Here is a 26,354-nt window from a genome sequence, read left to right on the forward strand (position 1 = left end):
TTTTTCTTATATATATCTATGATCTTTTTTTTTTGTTAATGTATTTTCAATATGAGACTATATTTGAAACCTCAACACTTACCTCACTTATCATATGTCAGACTTTCATGCTTGATGTTCGATCCTTGACCCACCAGGTCTTTCCTCGCCTTGATGTCTAGTTTACATTGACCCACCGAGTTTTCTTACCATATATCTGTTCCTTCCAAATTATCTGGACTTTCTGCTAGGCTGATCCTCTTAATCCATCTGAGCTTTCTACTTGGTGTCTAGTCCTCTAGATCGATCAAGGTATTTGAGTCTACATACTTAAGAAACATATCAAATACATATGTTCTGACTTTAAACTCTTTATCATATATTAAAATATAAGTTCGATTAACAATGTATTTTGCGTTGACAGATAGTATATATCAAGGATAGATTTTGTTAAATTGTATTGTTATTGCACGATTGATTCAAGAATAATCCTTGTGAATTTGTGCTACACGGTGCGAGCAATTCATAACAATATGTACTACATAATAGGCTCAATTTCTTAGAAAAAAATGGATTGCACTATATGTATTATTATTGAATAACAATAATAAAAAATTTCTTGTATTCATATAATTGTGATATTTTATCCGTCGTCTGCTACCACTTTATTACGCGTGGCCTTGTGTTATCAAGCTTGATCTCTCAAGTTATAGTCATTTTGATCAAGGCATTTTAATTTGAATCAAGTTACACTTTATAAAACACCACAAGCTTTTATTATATTGATAACTTGGTCTACATGTTTATTAAGAAACATAACCATTTATCTAAGTGCAATAAGAAGACGTACAACAAAACCAATCAAGACATTGCAAATGAGAGATCGCTAAGTAAAGACAATACGACACCCTTGTCGGACAACAACATTACTAAGTCTATGTTCCTAGAGTTCATCCTTGGATTCATCGCTAGGGATGAGTGATGCTTTGATGGGATAGGAAGGTGACATGGCAATACCACATTGTCCTCTATTGTTTGGGATTTCTCGTTTCATCCTTATGTAGCCTTGCTCTCCCCAACTTGTCCCCCATGAATTCTTCACTATCCAATATTTAGTTCCATCTTGTGTTGCTCCATATCCAACAACAGCAACTCCATGATTTAAGCTGGTGCCACAAGGTCCTATGAAGACCCCCTATATATAAAACATAACAATATTAATTAATTAATAAAGCACAAATATCATAGTCCCGACTAATAAATGCTAGTGCGCTAATGTTAATTGCCATCAACCTAGCTATGTCTCACATAGTTAAATTATCATTATAAAAGTTCTAAACCTACCTCAGAGTATAACTGGAAGGCTAGACCACTTGCATCAATAGCGACTGATACAGGTTGATTTGCTACAGCTTGTTGAAGAGCAGTCTCATTGTCTGGTAGAACATCTTGATATCCATCAATTGTCACAACGGGCTTATTCACCGATATATATGAAAATAAACAATCGTACAATTAATTTCTTAAATCTTGATCGATCGGGAAGTATCATATATATAAATTAATTAATTTATAATATAACATATAAACCTGAGGTGCTTTGCAGTGTCCTTGCCGGCCTGTGTAAGGGTACATATCCTCTGTAGTTATGCCACCGAAATCTGTGATGAATTCAAATGCATGATCCATCAGGCCTCCATTGCATCCCCAGTCGGTCGTATCGCAATCCACAAGCTCTTGCTCAGATAACGATATCAACTCTTTGGTCACTATTTGATTTATACCCTCAACAGCAGCAACTGCCGAAAAAGCCCAGCAACTCTCTGGACCAAGTAGGATTTGCATGCCATCACTCGATCGTGCAAATTAAATAAACATCTCGAGCAAATGTGTGAAAAGAAATAACTAATTGATCGGTCATCTACTATATAGATTATATGCTTACTGCATTTGCCTTGATCTTTGACGGGTGTAACTGCGCCTTGGGTCCTCCAATCCACCGACGCAGGGAGTTTGTAAATATCGATGTGGCCGTGCTTGAACTCCCCCTCCGGCTTCTCCCCGCGGCGAATCCGGTGGTGCTCAATCTTGGAGCCGGCGTAATGGTCCAGGAACTCTTGGTTGGTCAAGTCCGCGAAGGCGTTGAGCTTGAGCTTGTATGGCTCGTCCTTCTTGTTGAACTCGTGGATGAACTTGATGTTGTGCTTGAACACGTTGAACCGCCTGCGCTTCTCGTCGAGGTCCCGTGACACCGTGTGGTGGCTGCGCCATCGCTCATAGAGGGCCCACAGTCTGTCCTCACTGGACAAATCCTCCTCAGTGAAGGGAATGCATCGAGATACAGTGAAGGCCAGTGCAAGAAGCATGGCCACCAACAGCCCTTCCTCCCCATGTTAACTACTGATTACTATGTATGCTTTTGCTATTTGCTGCTATAAATTGCATGCATTGTGGGCTAAGGCAACCTTCAAACCGAGATATTTATAGAGAGGCCCTGAGGCAGTACTAACTAAATTGGACCGGGGATGAACCGGCTAGCTAGCTGGTTTTTCTGGTTCTATCGGGGAAACCATAATGATATTTAAAAAACTTTAAATAACTAAAAATAAGGACCATATATAATGATATTTGTTCACTAAAACAAGCCATCTTTTAATTTGTTCATAAAACAACTACTAAACATTTTTAATACGCATGTTGTGTGCACTGCAAGGAAAACTAAATATATCTTTTATATGGAAAAATTAAAGGCCAAACGTTAGCTTTATGCTATGATGGATTTATGGTACAATATTTGACAGTATCTACGTTTGGTTAACCATTAGAGGTTCTAGTTGTACCACCCCGAAATACCTCAAATTAAGGAAACAAAAAACTAACTATATATAAAAAGTACAACTTGCTATATATACACACTTAAAATGATTAGGGTCCACGTAGAGGTGGCACGTGAGAATCCATAGCTAGCTAGTGGCTGAGATGGAAAACCGTTGACGAACCATGCATCTGACTGTTGACTTAATATATATAATTCAAAAGTCAACTTTGTTAAGAATCAATTCATGTGTCGATACCCCGACCTCGATATATATATATATTATATCCATTTCACGTGACACAGCATGTTAATTCGTAGTTCAACTTAATTAATTAGTCAACCTCGTACCGTTAGCTAGCTAATTAACGTACAATTTCACATGATAAAAGCATGTTAACTCGCAGTTCAACCCAATTAATTAGTGAACCTCGTACCGTTAACTAGCTAATTAACGTACAATTTCACATGATAAAAGCATGTTAACTCGCAGTTCAACCCAATTAATTAGTGAACCTCGTACAATCAACTAACTAATTAACGTAGTATTTGACGTCGGATGAGATACCAATTATATTGTAAGTTATATTAATTCCGTTAGTTTAAACATAAAAGTCTAAAATAATCTTTTAAAACCTATTGATTCGGTAAAATACCTAAAAAAAAAATCTAAAAATAAAAAGTACTGTCGAAAAATCTAATATCAACTAAATATTTTTTTAAATAGACCCAAAATCCTAAAAATGTAAAAGAAAAAGAATCTTAATAGAAAGAAAAAATGGTAAGAGACTCAAAACTCAAAAATTCAAAAATACATAAGATTAAAATAAATTAAAAAATATATAAAATCTTCAAATCCTCCTATATCAATCATCCTAAGTTAAAAAAAAAACTTATCCTCTAATTTAGAGTAGTGTTAAATGATAGTCCAGGAGAAAAATACTCTAGCATCAAATTAGCAAAATCTACTAGCATCTACTAGACTTTTACCTATGAAGATAGCAAAGACTCTTCACTTATGAAGATATGCCTAGTGTTGCAGATTAGATAATGTCTAGGTCTTTTGAGTAAGACAATCCCCAAGCCTGTAACTGTTAGTACCCCGTGGTAATTTTGATATAGTCAACCAAATTAAAGTTAGGTCCTGTGTATTTGATCTATATGATCTAAGTGTGCAGGAACTTAGGAACACAAGAAGTCGAGCGGAAGACGTAAGTAGTGAGAAGAATGGCACGGGAGATAGCCGATGGGCTCGGTGCGTCCGAGGGACGAGGTACTGCGGAAAAGTACACCGGTGGACGAGAAGAACGTGTGCGACATTCGAGAGACGAGAAGCCGAGGAGGAAGCCTGCTCGAGCAAAAAGTCAAAAAATGGGTTCGGATGAGCCCTATTCCAGATGGTCGAAATCACCCAAACGAACGGAGTAGCGGAAGAGCCAAAGGAGAAGTTTGGAGCTTAGTAGCAGTTGTTGAAGGCGCCTTCAATGGTATTAAAGACACCTTCGATCCTTTATAGAAGGCGCCTTCAACCCCTTGAAGGCGCCTTCAAACAGTAACCGTTACGAAGATAAACTTTATCTTCGCACGGATAGGATTTGCCACGCTGAATGCGCCTTCTACCCAATTGAAGGCGTCTTCTAGCTTCGGATAAGATTTTCCAAGATCTATAAAAAGACCCATGGAGCTAGGAATTAGATATCAATTCTTGTATTTATTTCCTAGCAACTGTCTGAGCATTCAACGAGTGTAAGAGGCTTCTCCGCCTTCATCGAAGGAGACTTTTTAGTGCTTTTCATTTGTCTTGGATTAACAACCACCTAGGTTATATCCAAGTAAATTTCTTTGCTTCTTCTTTCATTTTGTAGTTGTTTAATTTACTTGTTCTAATTATACTGTTGCTACTAATTTGAGTTAAAGTCGAGAAAGGTTCATTTTTGTTTACAACAGACAATTCACCTCCTCTTGCCGGCCTATCTGGTCCAACAAGTGGTATCAGAGCTAGGATGCCTCAGAAGGACTAACTGCTAACTGAAGCAACGAAATGATGGTCGGTGCAAGCATTCATCCACCAAAAATTGAGGGAGACTTCGCGCAATGAAAATGTCGGATGGAGGTATTTTTTTAAAACGGACTTGAGATTTTGTTAATTATGAAATATGATTTTGTAACTCCTAAAAACCAACATGGAGCTGGAAAGGAAGAGTGTTTATGGACGAAGAAAGAACAAGCTGAATGTATGGCAAATAGTAAAGCAGAGTTCCATCTGTTGAGCGTCCTTCTGCCCTAGAAGGTCAATCGAATCGATAGCTATGAATCCGCCAAAGAACTCTAGGAGAAATTCCTGGAACTCCACAAAGGTACTTCGGAAGCAAAGTTAGCAAGGCGAGACATCCTTCAAACCCAGCTAACAAACTTGCGGATGACAATGGAGAAAATGTAGCTCAACTCCAAGCACAGATCAAAGAACTCATCACACAACTCAATAATCTTGGAGAATCGGTAACGAACTGAGATTCAATCCAGTACGCGCTCAACGCTTTTCGAGAACTCCAGAATGGTCATCCTTAGTAGATGCATACTACATCTCTAAGGACTTCGATGTAAGTACACTAGAGAATTTATATTTTACTTTTGAACTTCACGAAACTCAATATACAGATCCTAAAGAAATTGAAAAGTCGAACAACAATCTTGCCTTGAAAGCCAAGAAGGAAGATCCAGACTCCGAAGCATCAATCGATGAAGACAAAGCAGCCCTAATAGTAAAAAAATTCAATAAATTTTTTAAATCTAATAAATAAGTCGCAGGCAAAGAAATAAACTCAAAGTTAAAGGAAGGTCCGGTGTTACAACTGTCAAAGAAAAGGGCACATCAAAGATGACTACCCAGAACTAAAGAAAAATTAGAAGGACAAGGGAAAAATATCAATGAAATCGAAGCTCAAAATCCTGAATGCAACGTGGGATGAAACATTGTCATCAGAATCCGAAGTTGAAGCCTATGCCGGACTAGCCCTAATAGCAAACCATCAAAAGGAAGATGGAAGCAGCTCAGAGATGAGCATTGATGAAGGGGAAGGATGATCAAAGGAAAGCTGTAATGAAGGGGGAGCATTAGAACACGAGATAAGTGAGGTATATGCCTTACCCCCTGAAAAGTGATTTTAATTTATTAAAGCACTTTCTAAAGATTTTAGTAAAACTAGAAAAAGATAATGCTAATTTAAAATTAAACTAAGTAAGATCATGCCCCTTAGATATTGATGCGGTGATGATGAAGGGCCCCACCCCGTTACCGCGATGGAGGCTAAATGGAACACCCCAAATTTCATGATTTGGAGTCCTAAAAGACCTTATTAAAATCTATAAATGTTTTAAAAAAATTCTAGAGATTTTTAGAAATTTTTAGAGTATTTTTATGCAATTTTTGAAAGTCATTTGGTATTTTTACTAAACGAAGGAAGTTTCGACAAAAAAATGTCCAAGCCGAGAATTGAACCCACGACCTTTGACTCGGTCAAAACCCAACTGACCAGGTGGGCAAACAGATTTTTCTATTTAGAAAAGGTAGCGAATTTATTTAAGATAGTTAACAGAATATTATAAAAGGGATAAGTTGATCTTGGATTTGTTTGTTTAGAAAAGGTAGCGAATTTATTTAAGATAGTTAACAGAATATTATAAAAGGGATAAGTTAATGTTGGATTTGTTTGTTTAGAAAAAGTAGCGAATTTATTTAAAATAATTAACAGAATATTGGATTATAAAAGGGATAAGTTGATGTTGGATTTGTCTGTTTAGAAAAAATAGCAAATTTATTTAAGGAGTTAACAGAAATATTAAGTTATAAAAAGGGATAAGTTGATGCTCTGTTTTCCCGTGACTTAAACCATTCTCTCCTTCTCTTCTGCGTACGATGGCAGAGCTCGGGCAGAAAATGAAAGGGAGTTAGGGCATCATCTCCGGCGGATGGCCAAGGTCCTAGAAGCCCTTTTTGTTCGGTTGTGAGTCCAAGAAGCAAGGTAAGTTGCTACTCACCTGCAGTAGGATTGCTCCGAGATTTTCTTTCCTTGCTGCCGTGGTTTAAGGATTTTGGTTTTATGCTTATTGGCGTGAGTTAGATTTCTGAAGCATGTAGTAGGGGTAGTTTTCGGACTTGTTCTTCTTGATTTCGAATCATGCTGTAAAGATTATGCTTGTTCTTCTTGATTGTTGAAGCATGCTGTAAGGAGTTTTGTCTTTGAAGATTTCTACCGTGAGTGTTCTATAGGTTATCGCTTGATTTCTAATTCTTTTTGGAAGTTAGAATGTTGGAGCTATGTAGCCCTATCTTTGCATGATTGTCTATTCCTTTGTATCGAAAAGGTTAGTAGTTGTTTGAATTTTCCTTGTTCTCCGAGTTTGGAATGGTAACTTAAGGATAATGAGCAAGTGATTCTATTTCCTGTATCTTTTCTGTTCGAGTATTTTGTTAGAGAAGGTTATTAGGTTTGTTCTTCATATCTAATTTGTATAAGGATTATTCTCTTTTATTAGCAGCAGTAATCTTTTTCTTATTACTTTGCTTAGTTGGAAATAATTCAACATGTGTAGATCTAGTGATGCATGCTTCAGTATACCACGTGTAAAGGTCGTTAGCAGCAGTAATCTTTCTTATTGCTTTGCTTAGTTGGAAATAATTTAGGATGTGTAGATTTATTGAGTTATTGTTCTTGAATATGTAGATTTATTTTCCAGTTTTGTTTGCTATGAGTTAAGCTTAAGATGCAGATTTTTGATAAGCTTAGTATGCAGACCTTAGATAAGCTTAGTATGCAGATTTTGTTAAGCTTAGTATGCAGATTTTAGATAAGCTTAGTATGCAGATTTTAGATAAGCTTAATATGTAGATTTCTGTTTAAACTTGTATGCAGATTTCGTTTAAGCATTGCAATGTTAGAATTTGTTTAAACATTTTAGTTTTGTAAGAAGCATTCTTTTATAAGAAAAGTATAAGAAAGATTAAGAAAAGAAAGAAAAAGGCCAAGGCCTTAAGTAAATCCCAAAGTCAAGACTTTAGGGATTTTGGCACACAAGGTGCTAAAGAAAATGCCGAGGCATTATATAGAAGTATTAAAAGATAACAAGTATTTTACTTTTATCAGTGGCACTGTGTTGGACTCTCTGTCCTTGGGCTGGGCTCCCATAGTCGTCCCTAGGTTTAGATAACCTAGTAGTAATGGCTCGGCCGACGGTCAACGGTCGACGACCATAGGGTCGCCAAATGGGCCGCCAAATGGGTCGGGTCGTTACAAAAGTAAAAGCACAGTTGCCGGGCCCAAGAAGAAGTTGATTATTATTTTGAAGTATTATAAGTATAAGTTTTTGAAAGTTTTACATAAGTATAAAGTATTAAAGAATAAGTCTTTAAACAAGTGGAATAAGATTCAGAAGGTGTTTAGAATTCAGTAAGTTTAGTTCTTTATTCTATCATGTTTATCTAGTGGATGAGTAGTTTTCATGTTTACCTATTAGATGAGTAGCATGATTAGCGAGTAGAATTACATGGGTAGATTTCTTAGCTTTTCTTTGCTATTAGTTTGACATGAGCAGTTATGTTTATGCTTTATTCCTTTTAGAGTATATAGTTTTTAGTTCTTTTCGTATACATGCACATTCGTTATTTTGTGAGTTAGATAGCGCTTACTAAGCAAATTTTGCTTATAGACTACACTTCCTCTTACTGCAAATACAGGAAAGGAAAAGATATAGAAAGGAAGGCGACAAGGTGGCGCGGATGGTGTGTGATGCCAGGACTATGGAAGCCTTGGGACTTAGTTTAAGAATTTATTAAGATTGCCATTTATTAAGAATGTATTAGATGAGTCATTTAGTCTTCCGCTGTTAGTTAATTGTATGTTTATTTTGTTTCCGCTATTCATTACTTGCATGATTTGATTTCATTAAACTGCGTGGTGATGTTATTCCTTTTGTGTGTTTGATATGTGTTCCAGCCGCCTGTGGCTGTGTATATTATGTTATGTATGTCAGTTTAAGGTCACCGGTGCAGGGGAGATTCTGTCAAAAATTTTCGGTAGGGTTTCCTAGTGATTTTTAATCATACCGGTTAAGTAGAGTTAGTAGTTAAGTAACGGTCATCCTTAGAGAGTAGTAGTAGTAAGAAGGGTGGTCGTTACACTAAAGGAGGTCAAAGTCAAGACTGTCAAACGTATGGGGCACCGACCGGTCAGACGAAACATCCCCCGACCGAGGATTAGGCCCCAATCCATTGTCAGCTTCGACACAGGGAACATTCAAACACCCGACGCTCAAGAGAGAACGATGTGCAGAAGCTGAGTGGCTACCCCGCTCGGCCTGACAGCAAGGCATGCCATCGATAAGAGTTCAACTTCGGCCGAGTGACTTCTCCGCTCGGCCTAGCAGTGGCCTTGGCACCAACCAAGCACGCGAGTAACAGACTTCCGGCCGAGCGGCTATCCCGCTCAGCCCGGAAATAGACAACACTTGGACAGTGGACTTCTGGCCGACCGGCTATCCCGCTCGGCTCGATACGGACAACACGCGAATGACGGAACTCCAGCCGAGCGGCTACTCCGCTCAGCCAAGCAACATACACAGTATGCTATCTTTGGATATCCTTTTGGGAGCTAGTGTCGCTGACAGGCGACATGGTCAGACAGAGGATCGTACGGCGGAAGCTTCCACTGTCACTTCAGAGATATGATTGGCCCGTTAAGGTACTGTGTCAGGGACGCTTTACTGACACGTCTTTTTAGGGAAAGCTTTGAAAAGTGTGCCTGCCTCAGGAAGTGTACACGCACCCTATAAGAGATCTATATAAATGGGGGGTCCAAGCATCGATGGAGGTATACGTTACATGCAATCTTTACTATTGTACTACAGTTCTTGTTGCTTATTCTTCTTGCTTCACCGGAGACTAACTTGAACGTCGGAGGGTCATTATCGGAGACTCCTTCCCTGACTCAGCACTGACGTCAGTTGTGTTGCGGGTGGGAGCGAAGTCCGCTGGAAGTCCACGGGAGCGCCACATCCCCAACATCCATCTCATCGACTTTCAGACAGGATCATATTTGGCGTAGTTTGTGGGAACGTCACTTAAATCCGAGCCTAGAAGATAGAAGACGTTGGACGACTAACCACCATGACGCTCACTCAAGAGGAGCTGGAGATGCTCATTCAAGCCTCGGCAGTAAAAATAATCGAGCAACAACAACAACAACCGTTAGCCGATAGGCTAGCGCCGCAGCCTGCAACCTCAGCGGCTGATAGGCAAGTGGGGCAAGAAGACCGAGCGGAGCAACTCTCCGTATGGGGACAGAACCAATGGTTGACCGACACACGGGGTGAAGCGCCGCCCACACCGATCCCCTTCCACCAAGCCTTGTTCTAAACCCCCTCAGAGATAGCCCAAGCGCATCAGGATCGAGGATCATCTTTAGATGATGCTCCCGTACGGGATGCACGGAAAGGGAAGGGCACCCTGAAGCGCCATGTCTCCCGAATGAATCAACATGCAGTTCTCAGAGGAGATCTTACAAGACCCTCTGCCCCGACACTACACCCCGTTGACGATCGGAACGTACAATGGGTCTACCGACCTAGATGATCATCCAGATCGGTTCGATAACGAAGCTACGCTGCACCAAAACATGGACGGAGTGAAGTGTCGTGTCTTCCTCACGACTTTCTCTGGATCAGTGCAGCGCTGGTTCAGAAGACTATCGGACGGCTCGATATGCAGTTTCAAGGATTTCTGAGCTACGTTCCAGCATCACTTCACCAGCAGCTGACGCTACCAGAAGACAAGCATCAACCTCTTCGCCCTAAAGAAAGGGCCTAAGGAATCACTCCGAGTGTACATTCAGTGCTTCAATCAAGTGGTCAAGGACATCCCCTCGATCTCATCCGAGATCATGATGAATGGCTTCACCCAGGGGCTCGCCGAGGGAGATTTCTTTTGGTCACTCATCAGGAAGTCACCTAGGGACTTCGACCACATGCTCAAGAAGGCCAACGAATACATCAATGTAGAAGAAGCCTTGGCGGCTAGAAGAAAGAAGGTGTCGACCGAGCATTTGGTGCTGACTGAGCATTCAGCGCCGACCGAGCATTGACCGTCAAGTAGCCATCAGCCACCCAAAGGGCCGAGAGCTCAGGGAGCATGACCGCACCAGGAGACCAGGGCACATGCCGTGTAGCATGTCGCGTTTGGTCGACCTAAGGCATCGAAGGGCAAAGTATGAACGCCTATGTTTTGTTTATTCCACCAGTTGATGACGCACAATACGCAGGACTGTCAAGAATTGACACTGATCGTCAACCGACTGGCCCCAAGAGGACACCGTCATCGATCTCCTTCCCCCGATCGGCAACAAAGGCATCGATCGACTGGGCAGTGAGAGGAAGAAAGAAGGGAGCCTGAGCGCCATCACCATCAATGAAGGGAGGACACCGATCCCTCTAGGATCCCTACCGAACGAAATAGGTCATCCGCTCGAGAAGAAGAAAACAAGAACAGCGCTTCCAGAGGAGAGATAGGCATGATCGCCAGAGGGACGACCGGCGGCGACTCCAACTGAGCCAGGAAGTTATACGCTCGGCGATTGAAGATCCACACTGTAAGATACCGCAAGGAGAAGGCCGAAGGCCCCCAGATTAGCTTCGACCCTAAAGACTTGAAGGGAGTGGAAATCCCTCATGATAATGCTCTTATCATCCAAGCGATGATCGCCAACTACACTATTCACCAGACTTTCGTCGACATAAGGAGTTCGGTGAACATCATTTTCAAGAAGGCATTCGATCAGCTGCAGATTGATCGAAGCGAGCTGTTGCCCATGGCGACCCTACTTTACGGATTCACAAGCAACGAAGTTTTACCAATTGGCCAAGCGAGGTTGGCCATCTCACTGGGAGAAGAACCATTGAGGAGGACAAGGACCACCAACTTCATAGTGGCAGACGCACCATCGGCCTACAACGTCATCTTGGGCCGACCGGCCCTCAACGAGTTTTGGACGGTGGTGTCAACTTACTGCTAGAATATAAAGTTCCCAATGGACGATCAGGTGAGCGAGGTTAGAGGTGACCAACTAGCCACTTGTCGCTGCTATGTGGTAAACGACTTAGAAGACTCCACGGCTAGAGGTAAACGCTATCACTAAAAAACCCCTACCTTGGTATACAAAGAAAAGAAGGAGGTCCAGATCCACCCCAATCGAGTGAAGACTACAACCTTCATTGTCGCCGACCTGGAGGAGGAGAAGAAGGCAGAGCTGGTCGCCTGCCTCAAACAAAATCACGACGTATTCGCCTGGTTGACCCATGAGCTTCCCGACATCTCCCCGAGCGTGGCTCAGCACGAGCTTCATGTTCGACCGGACGCTCGGCCAGTGAAGTAAAGGAAAAGGGATTTCAACACGGAGCAGAACGTGATCATCTGGGCAGAAATAGAGAGGCTACTAGAAGCCGACCATATTAGGGAAGTTCAATTCCCGAGCTGGCTAGCCAATGTAGTGCTAGTCTCCAAACCGGACAACAAATAATGGGTCTGCATCGACTTCCATGATCTTAACAAGGCATGCCTGAAGGACTTCTATTTACTGCCTAGGATATACCAAATGGTGTGTTAGAGTGTATACTAAAAGCCTAGCTTTTGGTATAAACATTTATCTAGAAATAAGAATCACATTGGTCAAATGTCTACATTTATGATAAATGTAGTTGCTCAATTAATTTATATTGTAGATAACATGGTATGTGGTGTCACGCACAGAAGATCATGTTATTGGTTCCTTATAAATTATAAACAGAAGCTCACGACCAAGATGGAAAGGAACAAACCATTGGAAGGTCGTAGTGTAATTAGGTATTAGTTTATCTTAACTATATAATTACACTAGTACACTTAGAGTGTATTGAGTAGGACCATATGAGGTCGTTCCTTTTATACTGACTTTATGAAGGAACAAAGACCTCAGTTATTATGGAAGTGTGTGCTCTTAATCCTAATATAATAACAAGCACATATATTTGATATTTATTTCTTTAATTTATCAATGGGTGAGATTTAGTTCGATGAATCAATAAGCCCGATAAGTTGAGAAATGATATCATTTATAGTGTGTGTTGTTGATTATAGAAGGAAACTGTGTCCTAGTAATCTAGGTTGAGAATGTCCCCAAGAGGAGCTCATAAGGATTGTCATGTTAAACCCTGCAGGTGGACTTAGTCCGACATGATGATGAAGTTGAGTGGTACTACTCTTGGAGCTAGATATTAATTAAGTGAGTTGTCAGTAACTTACTTAATTAGTGGACATTTGTTATCTTAAACACAGGGAGACTAACACACTCATAATAAGAAGGAGCCCAAAATGTAATTTGGGATTGGTGCGGTAGTTCAATAATAGTTCTCTAGTGGAATGAATTATTATTGATAAAATTAAGTTGTGTGTTCGGGGCGAACACGGGATGCTTAATTTTATCGGGAGACCAAAACCAATTCCTCCTCTCGGTCCCTATCGTAGCCTCTTAATTATAGAGTACTATACCCACCTATACCCACCTTCTTACCCATCCTATAGGGGCCGACCAAGCTAGCTTGGAGACCAAGCTAGGGCCGGCCATGGGTATGTTCATGGGTGAATTCATGTGGCCGTCCCTATTAAAATTAAAAGGAATTTTAATTTTAAAATTTTTCTTATGTGGATAATATAATTTAAAAGAGAGTTTAAAAATTTAAATCCTTCCTTTTATAAGATTCTACAAAAGATTAAGAGAAGAGTTAAAATCTCTTTCCTTATTTGTAGATTAAAAGGTTGATTTTAATTTTGGTAAAAACTTTCCTTTTAATTATATTCATGATTTAAAAGAAAGTTTAAAAATTAAAAATTCTCTTTTATTAGTTTCTACAAAAGATTAAGAAAAGATTTAATATCTTTCCTTATTTGTAGATTGAAAGGAAATTTTAATTTTAGAGATAACTTTCCTTTTTGGAAATTATCCACAAGTTTAAAAGAAAGATTTTAATTTATAAAATTTCTTTTTATTAACCAATCATGAAGGGATTAAAATTATTGGAGAAATTTTTATAAATTTCTAGAAACAAATTAGGAAGTTTTAATTTTTGTTTTAATTAAAACTCTCCTTGTTTTGGGGAGAAGAGTGGCCGACCATTATAATTTGAAAAGAGAAAATTATTTTAATTAAATAAATTTTCCTTTTCAATGGCAAAAGAATTAAGGAAGTTTTTATTAAATTTTCCTTATTTGCCAAGACCAAGGATTATAAAAGAGGGGGTAGAGGAGGCTTCAAGGCTAACGACTCTATTCTATTTTCCCTCTCTTTTCTCCTTGGGTGTGGCCGGCCCTTTCTTTCCTCTCCTCTCCTTTGTGTGGACGAAACCTTCTCATGGTGGAGATAGCTTTGGTGGCCGGATCTAAGAAGGAGAAGAAGGAGAGAAAAGTGTTGGTGCAACCTTAGGTCAAGGTTGACCTGGTTGACCCGACTCGAGTTGACGTGACTCGAGTTGTATTTTGATGTTTGACTTGGGAAGATTGTCGGTGCAACCTTAGGTCAAGGTTGACCTAGTTGTGTTGCATGTTGATGTTTGACACTCGTGAGAGAGTTCTATTCTTGATGTGGGACAAGAATAGATGTTTGGGAGATTATTGGTGCAACCGTAGGTCAAGGTTGACCTGGTTGACCTGATTCGGGAAAAGTCCAAGTATGGAGACTTGGCACGGAAAAGTCCAAGCAGGGAGCTTGGCACTGGAAAAGTCCAAGTATGGGGACTTGGCACGGAAAAGTCCAAGCAGGGAGCTTGGCACGCGAAAAGTCCAAGTATGGAGACTTGGCACGGGGAAAGTCCAAACAGGGAGTTTGGCACGGGAAAAATCCTAGTGAGTGAAGCTAGGTGAAGGTGAAAGTCCTGGTGAGTGAAGCCAGGCATTCGGGAAAATCCTGGTGAGTGGCGGCTGAAAATCCTAGTGAGTGTAACTAGGTAGAAGAGTTGCAAAGAATCCTAATTGTATAGTTAGTCGGACTTGCAGTCTCCTTCGACTAGATTTGAGGGAAAGACTTGTGATACAGTGATAAAGACATACCCACCAAAAGTGGGTCAAAAGTAGTGAAAATCGATTGATGTAGAGGTCAAAGTCAATAGGGGTCAAAGGCTCCTGCAAACGCTATGGGCTGCTTGATCAGATTACATAATCGATCGAACATGACTATCCGACTGGGCCTCTAGCTTGGTATGGAAAACTAGACTGTCGGCACCATCCTGGGCCTCCAGCTCGATTGGAGTTGGCATAGCAACCGTGGACCGACAAGCTCTTTTCATCGGTAAATAACGATTTCCCTGATCCGCGGTCAGAATCGTTCGGACCTCAAGGTCAATCGAGCTCAATTTTCCTCCACTCTGTTCTAGGAATGTGTCGAGTGAGCACCGAATTAGGTGTTGTACCCCATGAGACCGATCAGGCATCCTCCCGATCGGTCCACGACCGATCGAACTATAGCGAGACCCATACATGTCTGTACGAAAGTCTAGGTCCCTGACGGTCCCCTGACCGATCCAGGCACTAGCCGTTGCGTTGCAACGGCTAGATTTCTTCTGTGTTTTCTTCGCTTTCTTCGCAGGTTATAAAAGGAGGGCTACGGCTGCGAGCCAAAGATGCTGCTCTCCTTCTGCTGAATCTTTTCTGCTTCCTGCTGAGCTTTGGTTGAGCTCTCATTGTGCTGAGTTCTGTTGAACTCGTCGAAGCTCTGCGTGAGTTTCCTGCTGGTGTTCTAGCTGCTGGATCCGAGAAGCTGCTGCTTCATCAAGGTTCCAGTCGACAACAAGAGGCAAGCAAGTGTATTACAATTTCTATTGTTCTTGTTTGTTTTCTCCATTGTTGTACTCCTTTGTTTGCTGTTGCAAAAGAGTGTGGCGAGGTTTCTCCACCCATAAGGAGTTTATATTAGCCGGTTCTCCGGGGACTCATCCACCGACGGATTGACCGGACTCGTCCACCTTACGGACACGCCGAGGAGTAGGAGCCCTAATCTCCGAACCTCGTTACATCCATCGAGTTTGAGGTTTGATTTCTTTCTTTGTCGCTTCTATTGTTCTATTTCCGCTGCGCTAACTCGACATTGTAGAAAGAATCGAACGAATTGGGGTCGGCTATTCACACCCCCCCTCTCTAGCCGTACGAAGGATCCTAACAAGTGGTATCAGAGCGAGGCCGCTCTTCGACGGATCAACACCCGGGGGAGCACGGGCTAGAGATGGATCTCTATGGAGAAGATGTCACGATTCAACCCTTCTACGAGTCTCACGACAACTTCACATATTGGAAGGTAAGGATGATGTACTTTCTTAGGACTAATATGTTAAATTGGTTTTGTGTACAAGAAGGTTTTTCCCCTCCGATGGACGAGGAAGGAAAACCTATCAAGAAGAAGGAGTGGACGAAGGAGCAAATCCACAAATCAACCATCAATGATGAGGTAACGAAAATCATTGAATTTTCTTTACCTAATGATGTTTTGTGTAGGGTAGAAGGATACAATAGTGCCAAGGAGTTGTGGAACAACTTGGCCAAACTTCATGAGAAGAACTCCACTTCAAGTCATGAAGAGGAGACAAGTGAGTCATCAAGTAGCTCACTTCATGGAGATAGAGAATTGGGAGTTGAGGGCTACTCAACATCCAAGGAAGAAGAGGAGGAGAGCTCTTCTTCAAGATCGGAGCAAGAAGAAGCATCTACCTCCGGAAGGGATGAGGAAAAGAGCCTTCATCCATCCTCAACCCTAGGTAACTCAAGCATCGTAATTTCAAATAAGTTACATATAATATGCTTTGAGTGTAGGGAGTTTGGGCACTACAAGAGTAAGTGTCCAAGGAGGGTTAGGAAGACTCCACCGGCACCAAAAGTCAAGGGAGCCGGAGTCCCGACACGCAAAGGCAAGGAGCACGTGGTATGCTTCCAATGCAAGCGAAGGGGACATTATCGGAGTCAATGTCCAAGGGGGAGGCAACCTCACAAGGACAAGGGATGCACATCGATAGGGGGAGCTAAGGCAAACCCTAAGGTACCTTTTAAGGCACACTATTGCAATTCAAATAAGAAACATGCTAGTAGTTTTATTGCTATTGCAAATAATGATGAGCATGTTAACACTAGAAATCAACACATGTGCTTAGGTGCTAAACATGTCAACCTAGATAGGGATACTACTAGGAATGCTAACCCTAGGTTTAACACTTCTAAGGTTAAGGAAAACCTAGGTAGAAACCCTAAATCAACTAGACACATGCCTAGGAACACCTCAAGAAAGAATGACAAACCAAAACTTGAGGTATTAGAGAAAGAAAATCAAGTCTTGAGGTCAAGACTTGACTCTCTAGAAAAGGCTCTTAAGGATTTGACTCTAGGGTCTAGGGGTCAAAAACCCAAGTCCAAGGACAAGAAAGGTTTGGGTCACAAACCTAAGTCCCAAATGGTCAAGCCCACCTATCATAATGTTCCATTCGATTATGGAACAAAACCTAGGGCTAGGAAGACCATTACCAAGGTTACAAGGGGAGTCACCCCTAGAGTTGATCTTGATGAGTCCCAAATGACCAAGGCTTCAAAGCCTAAGAGGGTCATTAGGAGGGTTGCTAGGGAAGTTATCCCTAGTGAATATTTAGTGAACCCAATGAGCTCGAATAGGTATTGGGTTCCTAGGAGCATCTTCTCTACCCCATAGATGGGTTAGAGAGTGTCAACTCCAATAAGAAGGGTAGTTAACCCAACTTTGAGGAAATTGACACTCAAGGAGCATTTTCAAGGTTTTTGGGAACCTTTGAAAATGAAAGGGAATAATCTTTATCATTCACTCCTTGGAAGAGTAAAGTGTGCCAAAGTGAGAATATATTAATCTTACTTTGAATTGACACAATTTGGAAAAACCTAGAGAAATGTCAAATTGGGATTTTGATATTCTCTTAGGTAATCAAGGCAATCCGGGCCTTAATTTAGAAGTGCTACTCTTGTAAAATTTTAAATGGTATAAATCAAACAAGAGATCAAGAAATGCCAATTTGGGTTTTGACATTTTCTTGGAGCACTTTGGGCAATCTAGGATTAGAATTTAAGTTAGCTAAGTGATTAAGGATACTTAGATAGGTAATCTAGGTATTTTATTTGTGTTAACTTGCCATGATTGGTTGTCATATGCCATGCCATGACATCATATTTATTTTATCATTATTTGAAATGTCATGATAATGCTTAGGTTATCTATATGTCATGTGTTAGTTTAGTTTCAAACTTTATGCCATGACATCATGACATTGGCACATGTTTTCATTTATGATACCATTTTATGCCATGTCATCATCTCTTGCATTAATAATCAATTGAATTGATTTAAGGATGAAAAACACATTTTGATATTGAGATCAAAGTGTAGTTTAGAAAATGCATGAGAACTTAGCCTAAGTTGACCTTAACCCATATCTCACATCAAATTGACTTGAATGTGGTTTGATACACTTTAGATGTGTGTGAGATATTAGGATCATGAGTTAGGATCAAGGTGCATAATTCTTGTACCTAGATGACCCTAATTCAAGAAATGGAGGATCATAGGGAAAGCTTATGTACAAGTCATGTACATTTAGCCCTAAGATTATGGTCCTAAATTCAAATGGTTTTAAAAGCATTTTAAAATTGATTTGAAAAACCTTGATGAAGCTTTCCTAGTGATAGCATTCATCATTGAACATTGTGATACAAAGTTGAGTTAAAACTTGAACTATTTCAAAGTTTTGAACTTTGTATCAAGATTTGAAAATGGAAACTATTTTCATAGAAAATTATTTTCCATGGTAGTGTATGATATGAGGAATGTATCCTCAAAATTTCACAATTTTTCGAATTTTCTGAATTTATTAGGGGTTTACGAATTTGGAGAGGAAAATCAAATCCTGATCGATGGGATCGGTCATTTGGACCGATCCGAGGGCTGGATCGGTCCCGGACCGATCCAGTCATTGGATCGGTCGGTGACCGATCCGGAGGTCCGATAAGCGTGCCAATGTCTTTGAAATTGTTGCATGTCCGAAATTTCGTGAAAGTTGGTTTTAGATTTCTAAAGGTTTGAAACTCTCAAGACATTGTTGGTGCAATGGTCAAGGGAGTTGGCCTTTAGGGGAGTTTTAACTATTAGTCAAGGGAGTTGACTTTTAGGGGAGTTTTACTCCTTGAGGATTAGTGATATGGGATTATCACTAAGTGGATTGTTGAGCTTAGTATCAAGGGAAAATAAGAGTTTCAATGAAAGGTATGGGACTTTCATTAGAAGAAACTCTTGACCTTGATACCCTCCTTATTCTTTTTGATGTGTGTCAAAAAGGGGAGAGTGTTCATTGGAGAATTATTGGAGAACCCAAGTTAGGTTATCGGTTTAACCTAAGCTAGGGGAAGATTGTCAAGGAATGTTCGAGGAAGAACATTGGAATACTTTTTGATGTGTGTCAAAAAGGGGGAGAATTATTAGAGAACCCAAGTTAGGTTATCAGGTTAACCTAAGGGGAGAATGTCTAGAGAATGTTCAAGGAAAGAACATTGGACATTGGAAGATGGTTGGAAAACCTAAGTTAGGTTATCGGGTTAACCTAACTTGATTATGGTTTTGTCAAACATCAAAAAGGGGGAAATTGTTGGTGCAACCTTAGGTCAAGGTTGACCTGGTTGATCCGACTCGAGTTGACGTGACTCGAGTTGTATTTTGATGTTTGACTTGGGAAGATTGTCGGTGCAACCTTAGGTCAAGGTTGACCTAGTTGTGTTGCATGTTGATGTTTGACACTCGTGAGAGAGTTCTATTCTTGATGTGGGACAAGAATAGATGTTTGGGAGATTATTCAGGCAACCGTAGGTCAAGGTTGACTGGTTGACTGATTCGGGAAAAGTCCAAGTATGGAGACTTGGCACGGAAAAGTCAAGCAGGGAGCTTGGAAAAGTCCAAGTATGGAGGCGGAAAAGTCCAAGCAGGGGAGCTTGGCGCGAAAAGTCCAAGTATGGAGACTTGGCACGGAAAAGTCCAAGCAGGAGTTTGGCACGGGAAAAATCCTAGTGAGTGAAGCTAGGTGAAGGTGAAAGTCCCGGTGAGTGAAGCCGGGCATTGGGAAATCAGTGAAGCCGGTGAAAATCCTAGTGAGTGAAGCTAGGTGAATGAGAAAGTCCTAACTGGGATGTTAGGCGGTGTGGAAAGTCCCGTGAGTGAAGCCGAGCAGTAAAAGTCCCGTGAGTGAAGCCGGGCGGTGGGAAAGTCCTAACTGGGATGTTAGGCAATGTGGAAATCTGGTGAGTGAAGCCGGTGAAAGTCCCGTGAGTGAAGCCGGGCAAGGAAAATCCAGATGGATCGGGGATGATCGGACTTTGGTGTTGAAAGTCCAAGTAGGTCAAAGGATTGACCGGACACTTGGCGAGGAGTTCTAGCGTCAAGGGAGTGACCAGATGTTAGGGATGAAGTACCAATAGGTCAAGGTTGACCGGATATTGGTTTGAAGTCTTGGGACTTGGTTTGGGCCAAACCCAAGCTCCGGATCGGTCACCAAACCGATCGGTGATACTGTTTTCTCGATCGGTCGGTGACCGATCGGATCACGAAGCTCTGTTGGTTCCGATCGGTGACCGATCGCCAAAGGCAAAGAGAGGCGGTGATCGGTCCACATCGATCAGGGCCATGTCTGATCGGTCGGGACCGATCGAGACGATGTCGCTGAGGTTGGGATCGATGCATGGACCGATCCGGTATCTTTGATCGGTCCACGCACCGATCGAACCCGCGAAGGTGGGCGCTTTACGTGAAGAAAGCTGATCGGTCGGGGACCGATCGAATAGGTCTGATCGGTCCCCGACCGATCAGACTAACCGTTGCGTTGCAACGGCTAGATTTCTTCTGTGTTTTCTTCGCTTTCTTCGCAGGTTATAAAAGGAGGGCTACGGCTGCGAGCCAAAGATGCTGCTCTCCTTCTGCTGAATCTTTTCTGCTTCCTGCTGAGCTTTGGTTGAGCTCTCATTGTGCTGAGTTCTGTTGAACTCGTCGAAGCTCTGCGTGAGTTTCCTGCTGGTGTTCTAGCTGCTGGATCTGAGAAGCTGCTGCTTCATCAAGGTTCCAGTCGACAACAAGAGGCAAGCAAGTGTATTACAATTTCTATTGTTCTTGTTTGTTTTCTCCATTGTTGTACTCCTTTGTTTGCTGTTGCAAAAGAGTGTGGCGAGGTTTCTCCACCCATAAGGAGTTTATATTAGCCGGTTCTCCGGGGACTCATCCACCGACGGATTGACCGGACTCGTCCACCTTACGGACACGCCGAGGAGTAGGAGCCCTAATCTCCGAACCTCGTTACATCCATCGAGTTTGAGGTTTGATTTCTTTCTTTGTCGCTTCTATTGTTCTATTTCCGCTGCGCTAACTCGACATTGTAGAAAGAATCGAACGAATTGGGGTCGGCTATTCACACCCCCCCTCTCTAGCCGTACGAAGGATCCTAACAAAAAGAAGCCTCTTTTCTAGCATCCCTTGGAGCATGGTGGTGGTGGCCGAACCTCTTCATCCTAGGAGAAGTTTTTGATGGCCGAAACTTGTAAGGAAGAAGAAGGTGTTTGGTGGTTCTCATCTCGGAAGATCGTTGCCCATACAACATCCGAGGTTAGAAGAGGAATACGGTAGAAGATCAAGAGGTCTTTCTAAAAGGTATAACTAGTAATTTTTGTTTCCGCATCATACTAGTTATTTTTGGAAATAATACTAAATACAAGAGGCATACGATTCTAGAGTTTCGAATTTGTTTTCGATATAGTGTTCTTTTGTTTTTCTTTCCCTTGTGATTTGATTGTTCTTTTCGGTTAACCTAAAGTTATTTTAGGAAATTAAATATTAGCTTTCCATAAAAGGTTTTGTCTAGTCGGTGGTGGTTGCTCCCATATCCAAGAAGGCCATGTGCCTCGCCACGTCAGTACTGGAAACCAATTATGGAAATTAATATTTAATGGAATTAATAACTTAAGGTGATTTGGGTCGAACGTGTTAAGTTCCGCAGGAGACCCAAGTCAAAACCTAAAAGAACGAATAGATTAAGTTTTGGATCAAACGTGTTAAGTTCCGCAGGCGATCCAAAATTTAATTTAAAAGAACACATGGTAGCTAGGAAAAGGTTCAGACCTTTGTACAAAATTTTTGTACAGTGGAACCTCTAGGTTTTCCGAGTAGCAACCAACATGGTGGACTCGATGGTGGGCTGCGAGCTGATCTGCATGCTCGATGTTTATCAAGGGTACCACCAAGTACCGCTCACCCGCGAGGATGAGGAAAAGGTCAGCTTCATTACGACCGACGGAACATACTGCTACAACGTCATGTCGTTCGGACTGAAAAATGCCGAAGCCACTTATCAGAGGTTGATGAACAAAGTATTCCGACGGTAGATCGGTCGTAATATGGAGGTATACGTTGACAATATATTAATTAAATCCCTCCGAGTTGCTGACCTATGCACAGATATCAATGAGACTTGCCAGACACTAAGGACGCATGGAATCAAGCTGAACCCGAGCAAGTGCCTATTCGGCATGAAGAGTGACCGCTTCCTGGGCTACATAGTCACCGAACGGGGCATCTAAGTCAACCCGAGCAAGGTCCAAGCCTTGCAAAACATGCCTCCACCTCGGAACCTGAAGGAAGCTCAGAGGTTGATTAGCCGGATCACGTCGTTATCCAGGTTCATATCCAAGTCGTCCGATCGGAGCCTGCTGTTCTTCAAGGTGCTTCGCTGAGCCACAAAATTCCAATGGAATGCCAAGTGCGATCAGGCGCTGGAGGAGCTGAAGGAGTATCTGAACTCATTGCCTGTATTAGCCAAGCCGGTTATGGGTGAGCCTCTCTGGATCTACTTGTCATCCAATGAGCATGCGGTCGGGTCGGCTCTAGTTAGGCAAAACGGCCAAGAGCTGCAGCCTGTATATTTTTTTAGCCACATATTAAAAGATACTGAGTCCCGCTACACTGCCTCGAAAAGTTGGCTTATGCATTAGTACTCACCGCATTGAGGCTTCACCCGTACTTCCTGGCGCACTCAATAATTGTGATGACTAACAGTGCTTTGGGAAGAGTTCTCCTCAACCCAAAGGCATCCAGGCAGCTGATTAAGTGGACGACAGAACTTAGTGAGTTCAACATTCAGTATCAACCCCGAGTGGCGATCAAGGCTCAAGCCTTGGCAGATTTTGTCATAGAAGTCCAAAGTGACGAGCTAGCAGCAACTTGGAAGATATATGTGGATGACTCGTCCACTCGGTAGGGCAGCAGAATCAGCATATTGTTTATCTCACCGCGGGAGGACCGGATGTAGTTGGTTGTTCGACTGGACCACTATGCAAATAATAACGAGGTAAAGTATGAGGCACTGATAGCCGGCCTACAGGCAACTCGGCACGTGGAAGCGGTTAAAGTCCTCATCCACTCGGACTCCCAGCTCATCGCCCAGTAGCTATCCGAGACATTCGGGATAAGCAACGCTCGGCTAAGGTTCTATGCAGAGGTTTTCGAGAAGCTAAAGATCGACTTCCAAGAGGTCAGTATATAGAAAATCCCTCGATCAGAGAATCAGGCAGCGGATGAGTTGGCGAAACTAGCTAGTTCGTTGACGTCGATCGTTATATGTCAGCCGATCGAACAAGTCTCACTTGTGGCGCACATAGACCGGATGGAGGGAATAACATTCCTGAATGACTTGAGAGCAGCCCTGACAGAGTTCTTGAGGTCGGGAGTTGCACCTGCCAATCCGGAAGAAGCTCTCTTGCTGAAGAAGAGGGCTGGATGGTTCACCTTGATCGGGAATCAGCTTTACATGAGAGCCTTCTCTAGGCCCCTCCTCAAGTGTGTTGGAGCGGAAGACGTCGAGTACATCCTGAAGGAGGTGCACCAAGGCTCTTGCGGGGGTTATCCGGGTGGTCGTGCATTAGCCCGAAAGATACTCTTGGCCGGATATTTTTGGCCAACCCTCCAAGAAGACGTCGCTCGGACGGTGGCCACTTGCTTATCTTGCCAGAAGTATCACAACATGCTGCACCAACCCATCGAGGAAATGAATGCATTCACGGTATCATGCTCGTTTGACTAATGGGGCATGGAAATTGTTGGGCATTTCCCCATGGTGACCGGTCAGCGGAAGTTTCTGCTCGTTGGAGTGGATTACTTCTCAAAGTGGGTAGAAGCCGAGCTGCTAGCAAGAATCACCGAGCAGATGATCATCAAATTTATTTGGCAAAACATTATTTGATGGTTCAGAATCCCACACCGACTTGTATCCGACAATGGAAGGCAGTTCTCCGACCATAGGCTCAAAGAATGATGCGAAGGATATGGCATCCAACAAGCCTTCATTTCAGACGTGGCCTATCCTCAGGGCAACGGACAAGCCGAGGTCGCCAATCAGGAGATCCTTCGAGTCTTGTGCGCTCATCTCGACCACATGGGAGGCAGTTGGGTCGACGAGCTCCTTAGCGTGTTGTGGGCTCTCCACACAACTCCAAAGGAGGTGACCGGTGTAACCCCATTCCATTTGGTGTACGGTGGTGAAGCGATCGTTCTCGTGGAGGTCGGAGTAGAATCCAATCGAGTGCTCTACAATGAAGGCAACGCCAAATGGAGGCATATGGAGCTCGACTTGGTGGATGAAACACACGCTAAAATAGTCATTCGGCTAACAGCATACCGGCAATGGATGAAGCAAAACTACAACCAGAGAGTAATCCCAAGATCCTTCTAGGTCGGAGATCTTGTCTGGAAGAAAGTAAAGCCGGTCGGCGACATCACCAAGGTCGAGGCCCAATGGGTAGGGCCTTTCAAGGTCGTGCGGAAGCTCCGTTCGGGCGTTTACTATCTAGAGGATGAAGAGGGGAGGTAGCTCGAGAGGCCATGGAACGTGAATCATCTTTAACCCTACAGAGCTAGATGAGAGGTGCATGAATGAATACTGTACCTTTTGTATTTCTTGCATTCCTTCCGAATGTAGGGCAAAATTTGAATAAAAAGGCAAAGGCCTCTCTAAGTGCATCTCCATCAACGGTTGAGCGGTGACCTTAAACCCACGTGCATCAAGTTTATATCAATGGTTGAGCGGCAACCTTAAACCCGAGATCACATTAAATCGTCGATCGGCGACGTTAAACACGAGTCTACATCAAATCGTCGAGCGACGACGTTAAACGTGAGTCTACCTCAAATCGTCGAATGGCGACGTTAAACGTGAGTCTACCTCAGATCGTTGAGTGACGATGTTAAATGCGAGTCTACCTCAAATCGTCGAGTGGCGACGTTAAACGAGTCTACCTCAGATCGTCGAGTGGCGATGTTAAATGCGAGTCTACCTCAAATCGTCAAGCGGCGACGTTAAACACAAGTCTACCTCAGATCGTCGAGCGGTGACATTAAACGCGAGTGTATCTCAAATCATCGAGCGACGATGTTAAATGTGAGTCTACCTCAAATTATCGGGCAACAACATTAAACACGAGTCTACCTCAAATCATCGAACGACGACGTTAAACGCGAGTCTACCTCAAATCGTCGAGTGGCGATGTTAAACGCGGGTCTGCCTCAAATCGTCGAGCGGTGACGTCAAACCCTTGTCTCCATCGACGATTGAGCGGCGACTTTAAACGCGTGTCCTCATCAATGGTCAAGCGGCGACCTTAAACATGAGTCTTCATATATTCTTCATCAATGGTCGAGCGGCGACCTAAAATCTGGGTCTTTATCAACAGTCGAGAGGCGACTATAAACCCGAGTCAGAGACTCTCGCGCCGATCGGTCGAGCCTTGAACGGTATTCGAGCCATGGGCCCTCTCATGTTGACTGGTCACAGATCAGCATATTGAATCTTCTATCTCTCCGGTTCGGGGTCGTGCTGTCTTCACTGGTCTCGGACTAGCTTAGCGGATTCCCTTTATCTCCCCCGTTCGAGGTCGAGTAGTTTTCGGAAGCTCAGTGAGCGGGCAAGCGTCTATGAATAGCCAACCATAAATCTGAACTGCTCAGAAGCTCGAATTCTTCAGAATATAGCGACTATTCGGTGCTACTCCTTAAAGTACTCCCGGGGCCGAGAGGGAGATCGCGGAATCATGGATCCTGAATACCAGAGGGGGTCGATCGGCTGATAGAATAATTATGAATGAAGCCGAGAGCTTTTGCAAATAATCAAAAGAAGTTGAAAAACATGCAAGGAGGTAAAGCTCGTCCCTAGTGGACATCTGGGTGTGGCTGTTCGCGAGTGCGCCCGGAGGCATCATCGCCGCGTAGACTCGGGCGTCCTCCCAAATCTTAGCGAGCGTCCCCCGGATGATAATTTGGTGCTCGGGGGCTCGGGGGCTCGAGACTCGGCGCTCGGCTTGCCATATTCTTCGGTCGATAGGTGGAGGATCATCGTGATATGGCATTGGCCACTCGGAGCTGATTGAGTGCCACGTCAGCACCGCTTGATCCCAGCCGCCCAT

The 26,354-nt window shown here is 42.7% G+C and overlaps 1 pseudogene; it reads right to left on the minus strand.

Annotated features, from left to right (window-relative positions):
• Positions 1 to 922: 922 nt before the first annotated feature.
• LOC121978084 lies at positions 923 to 26,354 on the minus strand (annotated as a pseudogene).

This window comes from Zingiber officinale, chromosome 4B, assembly GCF_018446385.1.
Source record: "Zingiber officinale cultivar Zhangliang chromosome 4B, Zo_v1.1, whole genome shotgun sequence".
NCBI classification, from domain to species: domain Eukaryota; kingdom Viridiplantae; phylum Streptophyta; class Magnoliopsida; order Zingiberales; family Zingiberaceae; genus Zingiber; species Zingiber officinale.